Raw genomic sequence first — 16,570 nt, forward strand, 5'->3', positions numbered from 1 at the left:
CAGCACAGACACAGTCACCAACAGTACACACTATCCCCTGCACAGTTTGTCCACATATTGCCAAATGATCACTGGATACCATGCAGAAACAGTATGCTACCTGTAGGTGTACAACACAACGGTCTGCACTGCAGTACAAACTACCTGGAATCGATCCACACATGCAATACAGAAGGACATACTGGGCATGCTCACACACAAACAAATGAAGGTCATGTCTGCAAACAACAGTGGACCAGACATATCTGGCAGTTGTAGATGTTAATGTAGACACTCCTCAGTATGCACCACTCATGCTTTGCACACACACTGGGTAGGAATACAAGCATATATCCAAGGACAACACACTATAATAAGCCAAAAGTAGACATATATAGATGTATGGAAGAGAGTGACTGTCACAAGGGGCTATCCATTATGAGGCCTGTCCCATGCAGCACACAGCCAAAATGGCTACAACCACATGAGGTTCATATGTCACTCACTGTAGACCTTAGCCACTGGTATCTGTCAGCATTATGGACTATGTGGTGCAAGTGCTAGCTGTGCACCATGACTGTACAAGGAAGTAGTCATCTAGCAGCTGTATACACGTACCTGTGGAATATAACCCTGCATGTGGCTGCATGTGGTGTGTCAACCTCTAGATGAATGGGTTATGGTGCATGCACATACACTGCCCTCACCATAGCCTTACTATGACAAGCCTGCTGAGGTCATCCACTTTGAAATAGACCCTTGTGAAAGGTGTAGGCCAGTAATTTCTGTGTTGCTTCCTATAACTGCGTACTGGTGTAGTGTGATAAACTAGTACATGGGAACTGTGTGTGTGTGTGTGTGTGTGTGTGTGTGTGTGTGTGTGTGTGTGTGTGTGTGTGTGTGTGTGTGTGTGTGTCTTTGTCTGTGTAGAAAGCAATGCCTTTTTAGGCTAGTCACACTCACTATAATTCAAATGCCCTACTTTGACAAGGCTGCTGATGTCATACACTGTGAAATACACCTTTTGGAAAGTTGTAACCCAGTAATTTTCATGGCACGTCCTATAAATGTGGACTGCTGTAGTGTGATAAACTAGTTAGGTAGGTGTTCTAATCCCAGATATGGCAACTGTGTGTGTGTGTGCGTGTGTGTCACCATCTGTGTAGGGAGCAATGCACTTTATGCTAGTTACACTCATTACAATTCAAATGCCCTACATTGGCAATCCTGATGATGTAATTCACTGTGAAATATACCTTTTTTAATGAAGTTCTCTAGTAAACCCTGTGGTGCATCTTATAATAGCTTCATGCTGTAGTGTGATATAGAACTCTGATAGGGGTTCTATTCCTACACAGGGCAGTTGTGGATGTTTTGTGTGTGTTTCTATGTCTGTGTAGGAAGCAATGCATTTTAGGCTAGCCACACACTACAATTCAAATGCCCTACGTTGGCAATCCTGATGTCATTTATTGTGAAATATACCTTTGGTGAAAGATTATTCCAGTAATCCCCGTGGTGCGTCCTATAACAGCTTCATTCTGTAGTGTGATATAGAACTCTGATAGGGGTTCTATTCCTACACAGGGCAGTTGTGGATGTTTTGTGTGTTTCTATGTCTGTGTAAGGAGCAATGCATTTTAGGCTAGCCACACTCACTACAATTCAAATGCCCTACTTTGGCAATCCTGCTAATGTCATTCATTGTAAAATACACCTTTGGGGAAGGAGTACTCCAATAATCCCCGTGGTGTGTCCTATAACATCTTCATGCTGTAGTGTGATATAGACCTCTGTTAGGGGTTCTATTCCCAAACATGGCAGTTGTGGATGTTTTGTGTGTGTTTCTATGCCTGTGTAGGGAGCAATGCATTTTAGGCTAGCCACACTCACTACAATTCAAATGCCCTACTTTGGTAATCCTGCTGATGTCATTCATTGTGAAATACACCTTTGGGAAAGGAGTACTCCAGTAATCTCTGTGGTGTATCCTATAACTGTGCAGTGCTGTAGTGTAATAAACTAGTTAGGTAGGAGTTCTAATCCCAGACATGACAGGTGTGTCTGTGTTTGTAATTCATATCTTGTGTGGAAGGGGTCATGAGTGTGTAACAACTGGACTCAATGTGGAGCGGGTTTTTTTATATGATGGCCCTAGTATATATATCACAATGCCCACCATACAGGGATAACAGATGTGAAATAGCTGAGAGGTGCAAATCCATACTCCATACATGTGACATCAAGGCCAGGCAAACAAAGTTAGCAACCCTAGTATTACCCAGAGAACACTCTCAACCCATGTCTCATGCACGCACACACTTGCCTAGGCAACAGCCACTATGTTGGTAGTACCCTGCATATTGCCCACTGATAGTAACCATGGTGTGATTGCAGTGGGCTACAGAGGGCATGGCACCCTGTCCATCTGTCCAATAGGCACATACATGCCGACAGTGCACCTTCCCCATGTTCCCCACTGGACACCTGCAACACCTGTGTTGCCATCAAATGTGACCCACAAAGGACATACCATGCCTGAAAAACATGCCCTGTGTGGACAGATGCCACTGACACCAGGGAATGCCAGTATTATGCAATCAATGTAGGTGCAGGGTAAACCTGCTGTCTATTAACAGTTCCCGCCACATGAGGCCAGGACTGGCACATCTGATGATAACAATCTGTGTACACAACATGGGCCAGACACCCCAGGCACAGTTCCACATGCCACTGCATATGCATGTGGGAGGTGTGCACATCCCAGATACTGTCCATGTCATGGACTAAGGAACACATACATGGCAAGCAATGCACAGCATTGGCCACACACAATAGTCACCCAGGTTCTGGATGGTGAATACAATACTCACCTGTGTGGGCAAATGCAGAAACCACAAACCTGAGCCACAATGCAGAACATTGTCATATGGCCTGATACCAGGGTATACCCATCACCTAGCTTTGTATAGCTGTCTGGCACAGTCGACCACTACACACCCGTGAAGCAATGCACTCATGCACGTCAGTATTGGCACCCTGTGTGTGTGTTGTATGATGCGTATGATCACATTCACACTCACTACAACCTCCATTGGCATACTGAAGCATGCTGTCCGATGTCAGACACCTCCACATACCCTTTGCCCATATAACCTCTGTATGACCCCTGTGGTGCATGTGATACCTGCACAGTAATGTGTTGTGGCAATCTCACTACTGATGAGTTGTATTCCTGGCCCTGCCAAGTGTGTCAATGTGCGTGCATCCCTGTGTGTGTGTCTGTGTTGATACTGGCACCTATTCATGTGGACAGGCATGTGTACTACACCTACTGTATAGCTACCATATCCTTGTTGCAGATGTCACTCACCATCACATATACATTTTGAGGGCTCCTCAACATGTAACCAATGTGGCACATCCAATAACTGCACAGAAATGTGATAGCACTACATAGTCATCAGGGGTTTGATACCCTGTGCTGGTAGGTGTGTAACACAAACATGCTTATGTTTTACTCTCCCACCCCTCCCTGACTTTTCTTTGCCTCTGTCTGCCTCTCTCACTCCCTCTCTGGTGGATGTGGAGACCTACACATGCTTTGCTTAGGCAGCAGCATGTGTATTTTAAGTGATGCTCATGATCAGCTGATGGCCTCTGCATGAATTGAAGCCCTCCTCTAGCTGATTGCATGTGGAACAGCTGTGGTAACATTCCCATTGCCAATTGCAAAGAAACACACTCCAATACCTAGGAACATCATGTTGGTGTTGGGACTTTTCATTCACTGTGAGCAGGAACTTGTTTTGTTGTTTGGAAAACAGCATCTCAGATGGACTGGGAATTTACCTCTAACAACATACACTGTGGAAACAGGGCAATACACAGGAGGGGGATGTTACCCTATCAGCTTACATGTTTGCAGGGCCATACACACACATGTCCCATACCACAGACAGGCATCTGACCACACTGTGTAGTGGCCCAGTATATCTAGGGTTAGTGTGTGAGTGGCACATATGAGGATGGTGTTGAACAGATAGTCCATATACTGTAATATTACGCTAGCTTACCATACGTGACTGTGGCTGTGGCTGTGTTCACATTGGTTGTGGTTATGCACTTTCACACTGATGTAGCGTACTCTGTGCGGTGACATGCCTATAGAGCCTGCTTTATATGCAGTTACATGTGCATTCCTCCATAGGAAATGTAGGCCAGTGTTGAGCCAGTCTGCCTGTAGCTTGCACAGTGCTTTGTTACATGCCTAGCAGCTTAGTGTACTACTAATGACTACAGACTGTAAGTGCTGCTATACTGCATTTGGAGTAATGTTGGTTTAGCAGGGTGTGTGTGGATACAGCTGTCCTACATGTTTTAATACCTGCCATGTCAGTGCTATGTTTATGAGGAAACCTCATCTGTAGGGTCATCTTCAGACTGAGCATTGTGCGTGGTGCCTTTTGTTTCATGTGTTACCCACAGAGCACCTACATGTGAACTGCAGAAGGTAGTGTGAGGATTGCAGTCTGTAGATGGTGACAGCCATGAGAGTTACTGACTTCATATCCCTCATAGGACATATGCTGCAACAAACCCTGTTACAATAGTAAATGTATGAAGTAATCACAGCAGCATGTCAATATTGGTCTTGTGTATGTGCCTCCAGCCACAACTCTGTCAACCTTTGTACATATGTCATGCAGTAAGCAGTGCATATGTGCTGTACACCATAATTAGTGACATCATATATGATAACAAACCAGTGAGATATCAGACTGCTACACATGTTATGTATAGTAGGGGTTATATTTGATGACATAACCTGAACATTCTGTGGTTGTGTATACAGTACTGAGGTCTGTGTACTTAAGGTGAATGTTGACAATGTGTGTATTGTTAATGTGTACTTTGGCCTGTGTACAGACTGTGGTAGATGTCATTGTTCTTGGTCCCATTCTATCTGATGTTACATGCTGCTCCACTGTATGTTACCCTATCAGCTTACATGTTTGTAGGGCCATACACACATGTCCCATACTACAGACAGGCATCGGACCACACTGTGTAGTGGCCCAGTATATGTAGGTTTAGTGTGTGAGTGGCACATATGAGGATGGTGTTGAACAGATAGTCCATATACTGTAATATTATGCTAGCTTACCATACGTGACTGTGGCTGTGTTCACATTGGTTGTGTTTATGCACTTTCACACTGATGTATCGTACTCTGTGCTGTGACATGCCTATACAGCCTGCTATATATGCAGTTACATGTGCATTCCCCCATAGGAAATGTAGGCCAGTGTTGAGCCAGTCTGCCTGTAGCCTGCACAGTGCTTTGTTACATGCCTAGCAGCTTAGTGTACTTACCCAATGAGATGTCATGTCCAGATACTTGCCAGATATAATGCTGCCAGGCCTCCCGTTACAGTCATGTATGTCATACAGAGCAGTGGGATGCTGTACGTTAATGTCAATATCTAGTGGGTAGTATGTGGCCATGGAACTTCTGCACCAGTGGTTATGTGTCAGGACAGACAGGGGTGTGTGAATGCATAACCTATGGGGGCAAATATACACTAGTTGTTATGTGTTATACCCATCTACATGGCTGTTAACATCCACATTGTCAGGCTTGGTCCACATGTCTTGCACTAAGGGGTTCTGTGTATACCTCTGGAATGGCCAGAGTGTGTCAGAATGCCACATATATTGGCCAATATCTCTGCTGTAGTCCACAGGACCATTACGTGCTAGCAGCGGTACTGTACTATAATGTTCTTAGGATGTCTGTCAGTAGCCAATGGTGCACATGTTAAAAGCAGATGTGACCTCACACACACCATGCCTGTAAAGACAATCCCTATTTCAGTAGCAATAGTCTACAAATATACCTGCTATACACACCTGACATCCCCTTGCACTACGAAGTTGGGACTATAGGGGCTGAGGTAGGGCTGCACACCATGTTCAGGACATATAGTGAAAATATATGTATATATAATTATCCAGATATCTATATAGATATATAAACATATACATATCGATATATATAGATGGATATGTATATGTACATATATATATATATATATATATATATATACATATAAACACCCAGATATATACATATGCAGAGCAATATATGTCTACACATATACAGATAGAGATAAATATGCACATATACGTATGGATATCTACATATATATTGACACTAGTAGGTATATCAGAATAGATATGTATGCACATATAGTTATAGATATCTACATATATACCAGCATAACTAGGCATATCTGTACACATAACATGTGCATACATATATAGCTAGACATATATCTATATATACATATACGTATATTATATATACATATATGTGTGTGTGTGTGTATATATATATATATATATATATATATATATATATATATATATATATATATATATATATATATATATGTACATACAAAGAGATGTACACATGACCATATATATGTAGCACTATACAGATGTGTATACAGACATATGTATGAGTATACATGTGTATGTACATGTAGACATATATAGACCTATTATATTTATACAACCATATTCCTGTCATGAGTAAACCTCATGGTTATGTATACCCTCCCAGATGTATCTCACCATATGTATCTGCTATGTGCACATTATGATAAAGCAATATATGTGATGCAACAGTCATATTAATAACAAGGACTACACAATTTAGGAACTAAAGGCAATTGTTCAATACTACTCAATATGTGTATTGACAGCTATATTGGGAAAACAACAGCTGTCTTCACAGTGGTCATGGCGTAGTGGTTAAGTGCTATGACTTCAGTGTACAGGCTCCTGGGTTTAAGACCTGCAAGGGCTGTTCATTTTGTTGCTGGGCAGAACAAGGGCTGTCGGATACAGAGTGGTTAAGGCAGTTCTGAACTGCTTTAAGTGGTCTTGCATGAAGCTAAGCAGTGCTGAGCTATGGGTAAATGTACGAGTGCTTACACTGTGTAGGCATTGCTTACCAGTGTGCAAATCAGCTTAGCTGTTATATTACAGCAATGTTCATACTTGCTAAGCATGGCTTAGCCCTGGTAACCAGGACACAACACCCAGTCTGATAATCTGTATTAAGTGTATGTAATGCCATGTACAATACATGCACCTATGTGCTGTCATTACAGTAGCATTGGGTGTGTGTCGTTTGTGGGATACAGACATATATGAGGCCTGTACAGCACTGTTATCCATGTGAATGTGTTACATACAGGCATAGTAGCCCAGGGTATGTGCTGTCACACTGGCATGTAGTGTATCATGGCAGTACTACTATTGACAGTGCTAACCCAGGCAAGAGCAGAGTGCTAAATGTAGTACTGACAACAGGCACACCTGCGGGCATATCTGGACACTGAGGCCTCCCTGTTGTATCCCTGGTGTGTGAGCTGTGTCACAGTATACACCCCTTGCTGGGTAATGATCCATCATGTGGAATGTAACTGTAGACTACCATATGTACAGCACATGTTAGTGAGGGCATCCAACATGTAGTTATGGTATACATATTGTTGTCAGACATCTGTCAACACACTCATGCTATTGCATAGCTACTTGCCAATCTGATGACCGTCAGTCCCTGTAAAGATGTGCAGATGGCAGGTATCCAGCTGAGATATGTACAGGCAACCTAAGCTTGATTGACACTGACATGTCTGCCCAGCTGTGTAAGAAGTGGCACATATAGGAGATGTCACCCTGTATGCACCACATGCCATGGGTACCTCCACTACACTACCATAGTCAACCAAAAATGCTTGGGTACAGGTCACCATCACAGACACTAACCATGTGTCATAATGCATGTTGCATACATGTCAACTTGATCACCTCATTGGTCATGTGCAGGAGGCACCTGGAGGATTGTCTGATGCATGTTATTCTCACTTTGAGGATCATGAAAGTAGTGTCTGTCAATAGATTGCTCACTGCCACCTGGCAAGTGGCAGCATACCACTGTACACACAACCCCTACACAAATCTCCCCTTAGACAATAGCTATGTACACAGCTATGACCACCTGCAGCAATGCACCCCTGTACTGACACATGTACATGTGCATGACTGAGTATAGCAGTGTCTGTGTGTTAGCAGACCTGTACTTGGGAATTCCATGAGGGCCTTCACAACCAATGCAACACCCATTGCCATAGTCAGTTGTGGCTGCTGCTGTATGGGACATTACATGTACCCTCTTAAGCTCCCCCCATACTGGCTACATGAGCCCTGCAGTACCAGTACTTTTACAAATGGGTTGATAGGCATGGGATACCCATTGTGTTCTGGCATGTGTGTGTAGTTGTGCATGTCTGTATATCTGTAGGGTACAGCATTCGAGGGCCACATACTCCTATTACAATACCCATTGCCACACAGTAGTACTGATAGTGTTGTTGCTGCCCATAGGTGAGGCATGACAATGCAGCACCCTACTATGCATGTGGCATGTGCATGAGATGCATATCCCTGTTGTACCACTGTTGGAGTATATTGTGGGTTGTATCGCAGTCACAGCCAATGTGTGATGGTGGGTATGGCAGAGTGTCATCATAGGTTTCAGGGAGTACAATATCCACTGGGGGATGTGGGTGCTGTGTACACTGTCATTACACCAAGGTACACCCGGTATATGTGCCCTGTACCACATTATGGTTACCACTGTCACCATCAACCATACACCACAATCCAAGCCAGTTATGCATGTGATGTGTGCAGCCTACCTGTAACACATTGGACACACGGTCAAGTTAATTAGCAGCGATAGGCCCTGGTATCTCGGATGTGTGTCTGGCTGTTATGTGTCTGATGTGTATATGATGGTATGTCACACTACGTATTGTCCAAATGCACCCATTACATCCCCTATTAGCATACTGTACATGTCTGGGGATATTCTGCATGTAACATGTAACCTGGGACACACCTCACCCTAAACGCTGTGATGTGTGCAATGTAAGCCACACACTTTGGTATCACTACATAGCTAGATAGGGGTCTAGTCCCAGTGTTGCCAAGTAACAGTGTGCGTGTATGTGGATGGGTCTACATCAGGTTGAAGGGTATACATGCCTCAGTGGGTCACCTGTCCATGTAGCACAGGCAATAACCATTTTAGTAACCTGTGACATGTGTTCAACTGTACCCAGATATGTCACAGCCATGGTGTCACCACAGTGACATAACCCTTTGTGGAATATGACTGCAGACCATCCTCGTGCTGACACATGTACACCTACAACACAAATGGATAACATTATAGAGACTGCAATCAACCAGTGTTATTAACAGCTATGAAACATCATTGCTGGATGGCTAAACTACCTGCCATATATGCATAACACTACTCCCTACAACATGTTACACTGTAGTACTGTGGTACACTGTAGTACAGTCACCGTGTGCATCAGAACCATATCAGCCTGTCCCTGCATTGATGGTATGGATGACAGGGATGTGGCACAGGTTTCATCATATGCACAGGGTGTGACGTTGGTTTGCCAGAGGCTGAGGGTGGGCCATACATTTGACACCATGAGTGTGGGTGACAGGTGTACTGTGGTGAACTGGGCGAGGTGATGTGGTGTGTGTAGGTATGGTGTTGCCCTAGGTGTGGGTTGTTCTGTAGTGAGCTGTGAGTATGTCATGCTGCCATTCCTGCCATAAGTCCACTGCTGTTGTATCCCCACACATATGGTGGGGCTGGGGCCATATATGTGTGGGCTTCACCTACACAATACATGTGTGCCCTTATGCACTCCAGAGGCCAGTGTATGTAACAGTGGTATATGGCCCTGTATTATTGAGTCTAGGGGGAGTGCACCATAACTAACCTAGGCTGTTATAACATGTGGGGGTATCGGGGGTAAGCTGCCTTAAGGTATCTGGATGTACATTACCATGCAATTCACCTACAATTAAATTAATTAAATAAATTGGGTAAATGCAGGCCTGCTGCCTCCTGCCATACAGACTGTTCTGTTTGTCAGTGTGCTTGTGATGGTGTCAGTTATGCCTTGTTATGTAACAGTTACATCCCATTGTGCCAACTGAGGTCTTTACCCCCTAGGGATTGTGTACAGAGTGTAGCTAGAGGCTGCTCAACTATACATCTACATTACTTACTGTTGTTTGGTATCCTGTGGCCCAGTCTGTCTTTACTATTGTACTACTTGAAGGCCTTGGCCTGGACAGCAACATTTGTAAGCCTTTCCAGACTACTGTATTAGTGTAACTGTTTCAGAGTTGCATTTCTCTGTTTATATGGATGTCAGTGCCTAAACAGCTATATGACATGGCATATACAACTGTAATAGTACACAGATAAAGCTTTCCCATTTATGCAAACCTGTGTGTGGCGTTATATCCTTTGACCTCTCTGTGGGTGTATGTTGCAGGCAACATTTGTCATTTGTATGGGTGGCTCATGCAGTGTCCAGTTGTTAAGGTGTTAACTGTAGGCATAGTGGATGTTCCATATTGTGTGCACCTTCTACATATGTATCTTGCTATACATATCTCTGCGTGTGTATGTGCAGTTACATATCTATATATATATATATATATATATATATATATATATATATATATATGTATGTATATATATATATATATATATATATATATATATATATATATATATATATGCATATATACATATATATATATATATATATATACATATATATATATATATATATATATATATATATATATATATATATATATATATATATATATATATATATATGTATTTATATATATCTACATATATGTGTCTGTGTATATGTATCCTAGGGATGTTGATAGCTTCCACACTGTACATTCCCTATGGGAGCCAAACAGTACTGCATGATAAGCTACTGATACCAGCCTGACATCATACAGGTGGGACGGAGTACTGTTAACATCTTCTGCCCATGTAGTGTCAGGTTCTGGTTATGGGATCTGCAACAGTTGTTAGTGTATTGCAGGGCAGACTTGTTTGGCTGTGGGGGTGTATACCTATTCATACAAGACATATGTTGTTTGGGGCCTCTCAACCCCATTAACGGTGCATGTGGGCATATATGTTTTTGTTATGTTCCTGTGTCCGTATATTCCTATATAGATATATATCTGCTTACATATATATATAAAACTTGCTGTATGTAAATATAGACATATAGATGTAGACATATATAGCTACAGATGTATGCATTTGTATGTATATATGTTTATATTTATATATATATATATATATATATATATATATACTTATATATATATATATATATATATATATATATATATATATATATATATATATATAAATATATATATATATATATATATATATATATATATATATAAATATGGATCTACTTTGTTTCACTGAAAACACAACTCATTTCGTTGAAAACTCATTTCACTGAAAATCAGTTGCCTGAGCACAATTTACTGAAAGTTCACTTCACTGAAAACTCATTTGACTGAAACTCATTTTGTTGAAAGGTACATGCCCTGTTCCCCACTGTAGTTCGATCCTGGAGTTAGTATATATAGTAAGGGGATGGGGGGCAAAGCCCCCGACATTGTGGAGTGTGAGGGTCGTAGCCCCCACTTATTTTAAATGTTGGAAATCATAGACATGGATACTTATAAATTGAATGAATAACTCTTTCCAGAATATAATATATACCCAAACGTCTTCTTTGTCTTTTCCCGGTTAGGGGTCGCCACAGCGGATCACCTGTCTGCTCATGATTGGCAGTGGAGTTTTACTGTGTCGAGTTGCCAGCCCGGCACCCATCCTTCAACAGAAGACACACACACACACACGCGCATGCACTCACACCTAGGGCCAATTTAGAGTGTCCAATCCACCTACAGCATGTTTTTGGGATGTGGGAGGAAACCAGAGCACCCAGAGGAAACCCACATGACCACAGGGAGGACATGCAGACTCCACACATAAGGCAACCCAGCCGAGGATCAAACCAGAGAACCTCTTGCTGTGAGGTGGCAACGCTAACCACTACACCACTGTGGCCGCCCTATAATATATACCCAAACTATGTGGGGGAATATGCCCCCACACCCCCCATTGTGGGGGCTGTGCTCCCCACACCCCCATACTATATATACTAACTCCAGGATCGCACTACAGTGGGGAACAGGGCATATACCTTTCAATGAAATGAGTTTCAGTCAAATGAGTTTTGAGTGACGTGAGCTTTCAGTGAATTGTTCTCAGGCAACTGATTTTCAGTGAAATGAGTTGTGAAGTGTGTTTTCAGTGAAATAAAGTAGACCCATATACATATATATATATATATATATATATATATATATATATATATATATATATATATATATATATATATATATATATATATTTCTATATTATATCTATAACTACATATATAGATATCTTTTATCTATTTAGATATTAATATATATATATACATGCACACATACATCTACATGTTGGAATACATTCCCTGTCCTGTTGAATGACTGGGCTGGATGATATGTTTGTGAAAACATTAGGGTTATGTATATCTGACATGGCTTAGTAGTAAATCACTTTGGCTGTTGTGTGCAGGGTCCTGGGTTTGAGCCTTGCAGAAGCTGTTTATTTTGTTGCTGAGCAGTATAAGGGCTGTTGGATACAGAGTGATTAAGGCACTTTTGAGCAGTTGTAAGCAGGTTTGCGAGGAGGTAAGCATTGCTAACTTCCGATTACAGTTTCTTATACTGATTTAGCTTCTCAATTGCTTAACCTGTGTAGGCATTGCTTACCCCTGGGCAAACAGGCTTAAAACCACTTACTGCTACTTAAAAATGCTTACTCCTGCTTACCCCATGCTAATTTCTTTAAAAGAAAAGAAAAAAGGGTTGATAGGAAAGTGGTGAAAAAGGGGCACAAAGTGGGAAAGACAGTAGGGAAAATAGCCAGGGATGTGCAGGAAGGTTGTGGGGAAGGTACATAGCTGCCCGTTTCTTCTGCAGCAACAGCTGTGCATATATACTGAATTTGGAGGTAGATTTGGACACTCAAAGCCCCGGGAGAGGGGTGAGGACAACAATAATAAGTTGTGATGCCAATTAGACCAGATTACATGTGTCCAGTGGACACGTGTGCGAAATGGACAGCTATGTATGGGGCGAGATTTTTTTTAATTTATTTTCAGGTGAGAGTGGGATGTTGGGGAGGGATAGTAGGTATATCTGGGGAGGTAGGTGAACAGACAAGACAAACAAGATGTATACAAGGCCGGTATGTGACACATGTGGGGGTAAACACCTTGATGGGGAGGGGTGTTGGGAAAGCGGAAGCCCATGAGCCCCTAGTGGAAACATTGGGACTGAGGTCCCCACCCATGGGCAGTCACCACTGCACCTTCACAGCCCCAAAGGTGGCTGTGCTGGGAGCTGAGTCACAGAGCCAGGCTGAACCTCTAGTCATGACACGCAGCCCTTGAGCTAGCAAAGCAGATCACCAAACTGCTGGTTGAGCTTGCTACGCACCACAACCTGGACCTGGCGATGGGTGACAGGTTCCTGTCCGTGCTTGCTCCCAGGGGGGGAGCCCCATCCCCTGAGGCAGTTCCACCCAAAGGTGGTGCAGGACCAATGGACAGGGAGGTCCCGGGTTGGGCCCCAGACATGCTGGTGCCTGGTGCCACAGCCAGCTGAGGTGGGACAGGTGGGTCCACTGGGACTGACCTTCCCAAACGTGCTATAGTGTTTAGAGTTTATCATATGTGGGTTAGTAATAGTCAACACATTCCAGGGTTAGGTATAACAGCATGCATAGATATTCCCATTAACCCAGACACCATATACGGAACAGTTGCATAGCAAACAAAACACATGCATATATGGGACCACAGCGGTAATAAGAACAGCATGCAGGTACATTGATGGCACCATGACACCAGTGTTGGAATAATTCAATATAGCACATGCATAGGAACAATTAAATTATTTATCAAACAACAGGACATTATCAGAACATTGGAGCCATTACATACCGGTTGGGGTGGGTATGTTGTTTATTGTTCAAGATATGGTGGGGGGAGAAAAAGATGTCAATTAACAACTAGTATATTCCTGTAGTCCACATTACTTTCCTACCTTACAAGTCTTACTACACTACCCTATAGCCTTAGTTTGGACAGTGATATGGCTGTCATCATCATTATACATGAACTGGTTTTACCTGTAGTATACACCTCTTACCTGGTATGCCTGCAGAGGGAATGTATGTTAACACTAACTAACTGTTTCTACACATACTCCCAGATTCTGGGTTGATGTTGTGCACATGGCTATCCAACTCTTTCTGCACAGACTCTGGCCATGTGTTAATCACATGCAGTTGTACCTGGACATATCTAGAATATTGCCCTCTCCAACCTTTAGTGACTTGACACACACACATATACATGCTTTCATACACAGTTATATTATGTAGCACAGTGTGGGTGACAGTGATCAGTGATACTTTATTATTCAGAGAAATTGCAACACTCACAATTCCCTACAATACCAGAGTAAACATTACCAGTACAGGGTATAATGTTTTTTATTTCTCAGGACAGTGTTCGTATCCGACGTACCTGTGAGAGCAATATTTGTTAGCACTACCTGAATGTTGCCACACAAAGTTCCAGATTACACATTGGTATTATGCACACACATCTCACTCTGTGACTGTACACTCTCTGGTCACAGCTTGACAATATGGGGGTGTAGATAGGACATACTTGGCTTATTACTCTCCTAGCAGTTTTGGGAGTTGCTACAGTGACAAGTTTGTTCACATAGATGTTGACCAATCACTTGTATTCCCTGTTTGCTGGCTAAATATCTGGGATCATCCCACAGACTTACCAGGGGGACAGGGGGACATGCAGCAGATATGGGCCCATATACTGGACATTCTGGTCTCATCTGTACAGTTGTGGGGTATGATTCTGTATACAGCCTACTTCCACTCCTAGGATTCAGACCATGGCTGTGTCTGCTACAACTTAAACAATGTCCATCAGAGTTGTGTGTGCTATATAGATATTGCTGTATATCTCGTATCTGCTTTCTGTTCTATAATTCTCCTGTGCTTTTGCATTCTGACCTTGTATTACAACACTCTTACACAGATTTCCTAGACAGTTATATTTTGTAGGACAGTGTGGGTGGCAGTGATGCATAATACCTCATTAGTCAGAGCAACTGCATCACTCACAATGCCATACAATACCAATGTAAACAGTACCAGTACAGGGTATCATTCTTGTATTTCTGGGCACAGTGTTGGTATCTGACAGACCTGTGGGATGAATGTTTGTTAGTACTACCTGATTGTTGCCACACACAGTACCAAATCCACATTACTATTATGCACATACATCTCACTCTGTTACTGTACACACTCTGGCCACTGCTTGACAAGATGGGGGTGTAAATGGGACATACATGGCTTCTTAGTCTCATAAGGTTTTGGGGAGTTACTAGTGTGCCAGCTTTGTTCTCATAGATGTGTGTCAATCAGTTGTATTTCCTGTTTGCTGTCTATACGTCTGGGATCATCCCACTGATTTCTTAGGGGGACAGATTGACAGGCAACAGATATGGGCCACTTTACTGGACATTTTGGACATATCTGTACAGGTGTGGGGTATGATTCCGTATGCAGACTACCATCACTGGCAGGATTCGAACCATGGCTGTGTGTGCTAAAAAAACAACAGTTCACATCTCAGTTGTATGTGCTATTCAGGTTTTGTTGTCTGCCTTTTCCCTGTTTTCTATCTATGTGTTTCTCAGTTGTACTAAATGGCCTCTGGGGATTATACCAGTCATATACAGGCATTCCTACAAATCCTATTTATGGTGCACAGTGTGGGTAACAGTGCTTATTACAACAGTACTATTACATGAAAGCAAATCTACATTACCATATGATACCAGAGTATACACATGCAGTCCAGCAGTTAGAACTTTATTGTCAGGCTATTACACTTTTATTTCCGTACATATTATATGAGTCTTTTCCTGCCATATTCTCAGGTGTATGCAGTACTTGCCTTAAGCAATACAGGTTTTATACAGGCAATTAATTTACTAATACTTTTAGATTTATTTCCTATGACAGTACATGCAAGAGTATTACTGACCTGCCTCGTGCCACAACCTCTCCAGGCGACTGCCATGGGCCTCCTGGTTTGTGGCCCACTCGATTGCAGCTGTGGAGGACATAAGAGGAATATTTAGCCATACCTATCCATGATATACATGAGCTGGCAATTATTAAACAGGTAGTGGATTGATACTTACACACAGCTGGAACATCCCCTGCCGTTCTAGACTCTTGGATCCACTGGTCCAAGAGTTCCTCCTTACGCTGCTTCAGGTCAGCATAGTGATGCCTGACCTGCTCACCAGGTCGGGGTATGCCAGTGGCACTGATGAGGTCACGAGCGAGATGGTCCCAGGCATCCACCTTATATTGGGAGCCCTGGAACTGGCCCTGCAGCAGTCTCTGTTCATG

Source organism: Protopterus annectens, chromosome 10.part0 (genome assembly GCF_019279795.1).
Source record: "Protopterus annectens isolate FY-2018-M chromosome 10.part0, PAN1.0, whole genome shotgun sequence".
Classification (NCBI taxonomy): Eukaryota; Metazoa; Chordata; order Ceratodontiformes; family Protopteridae; genus Protopterus; species Protopterus annectens.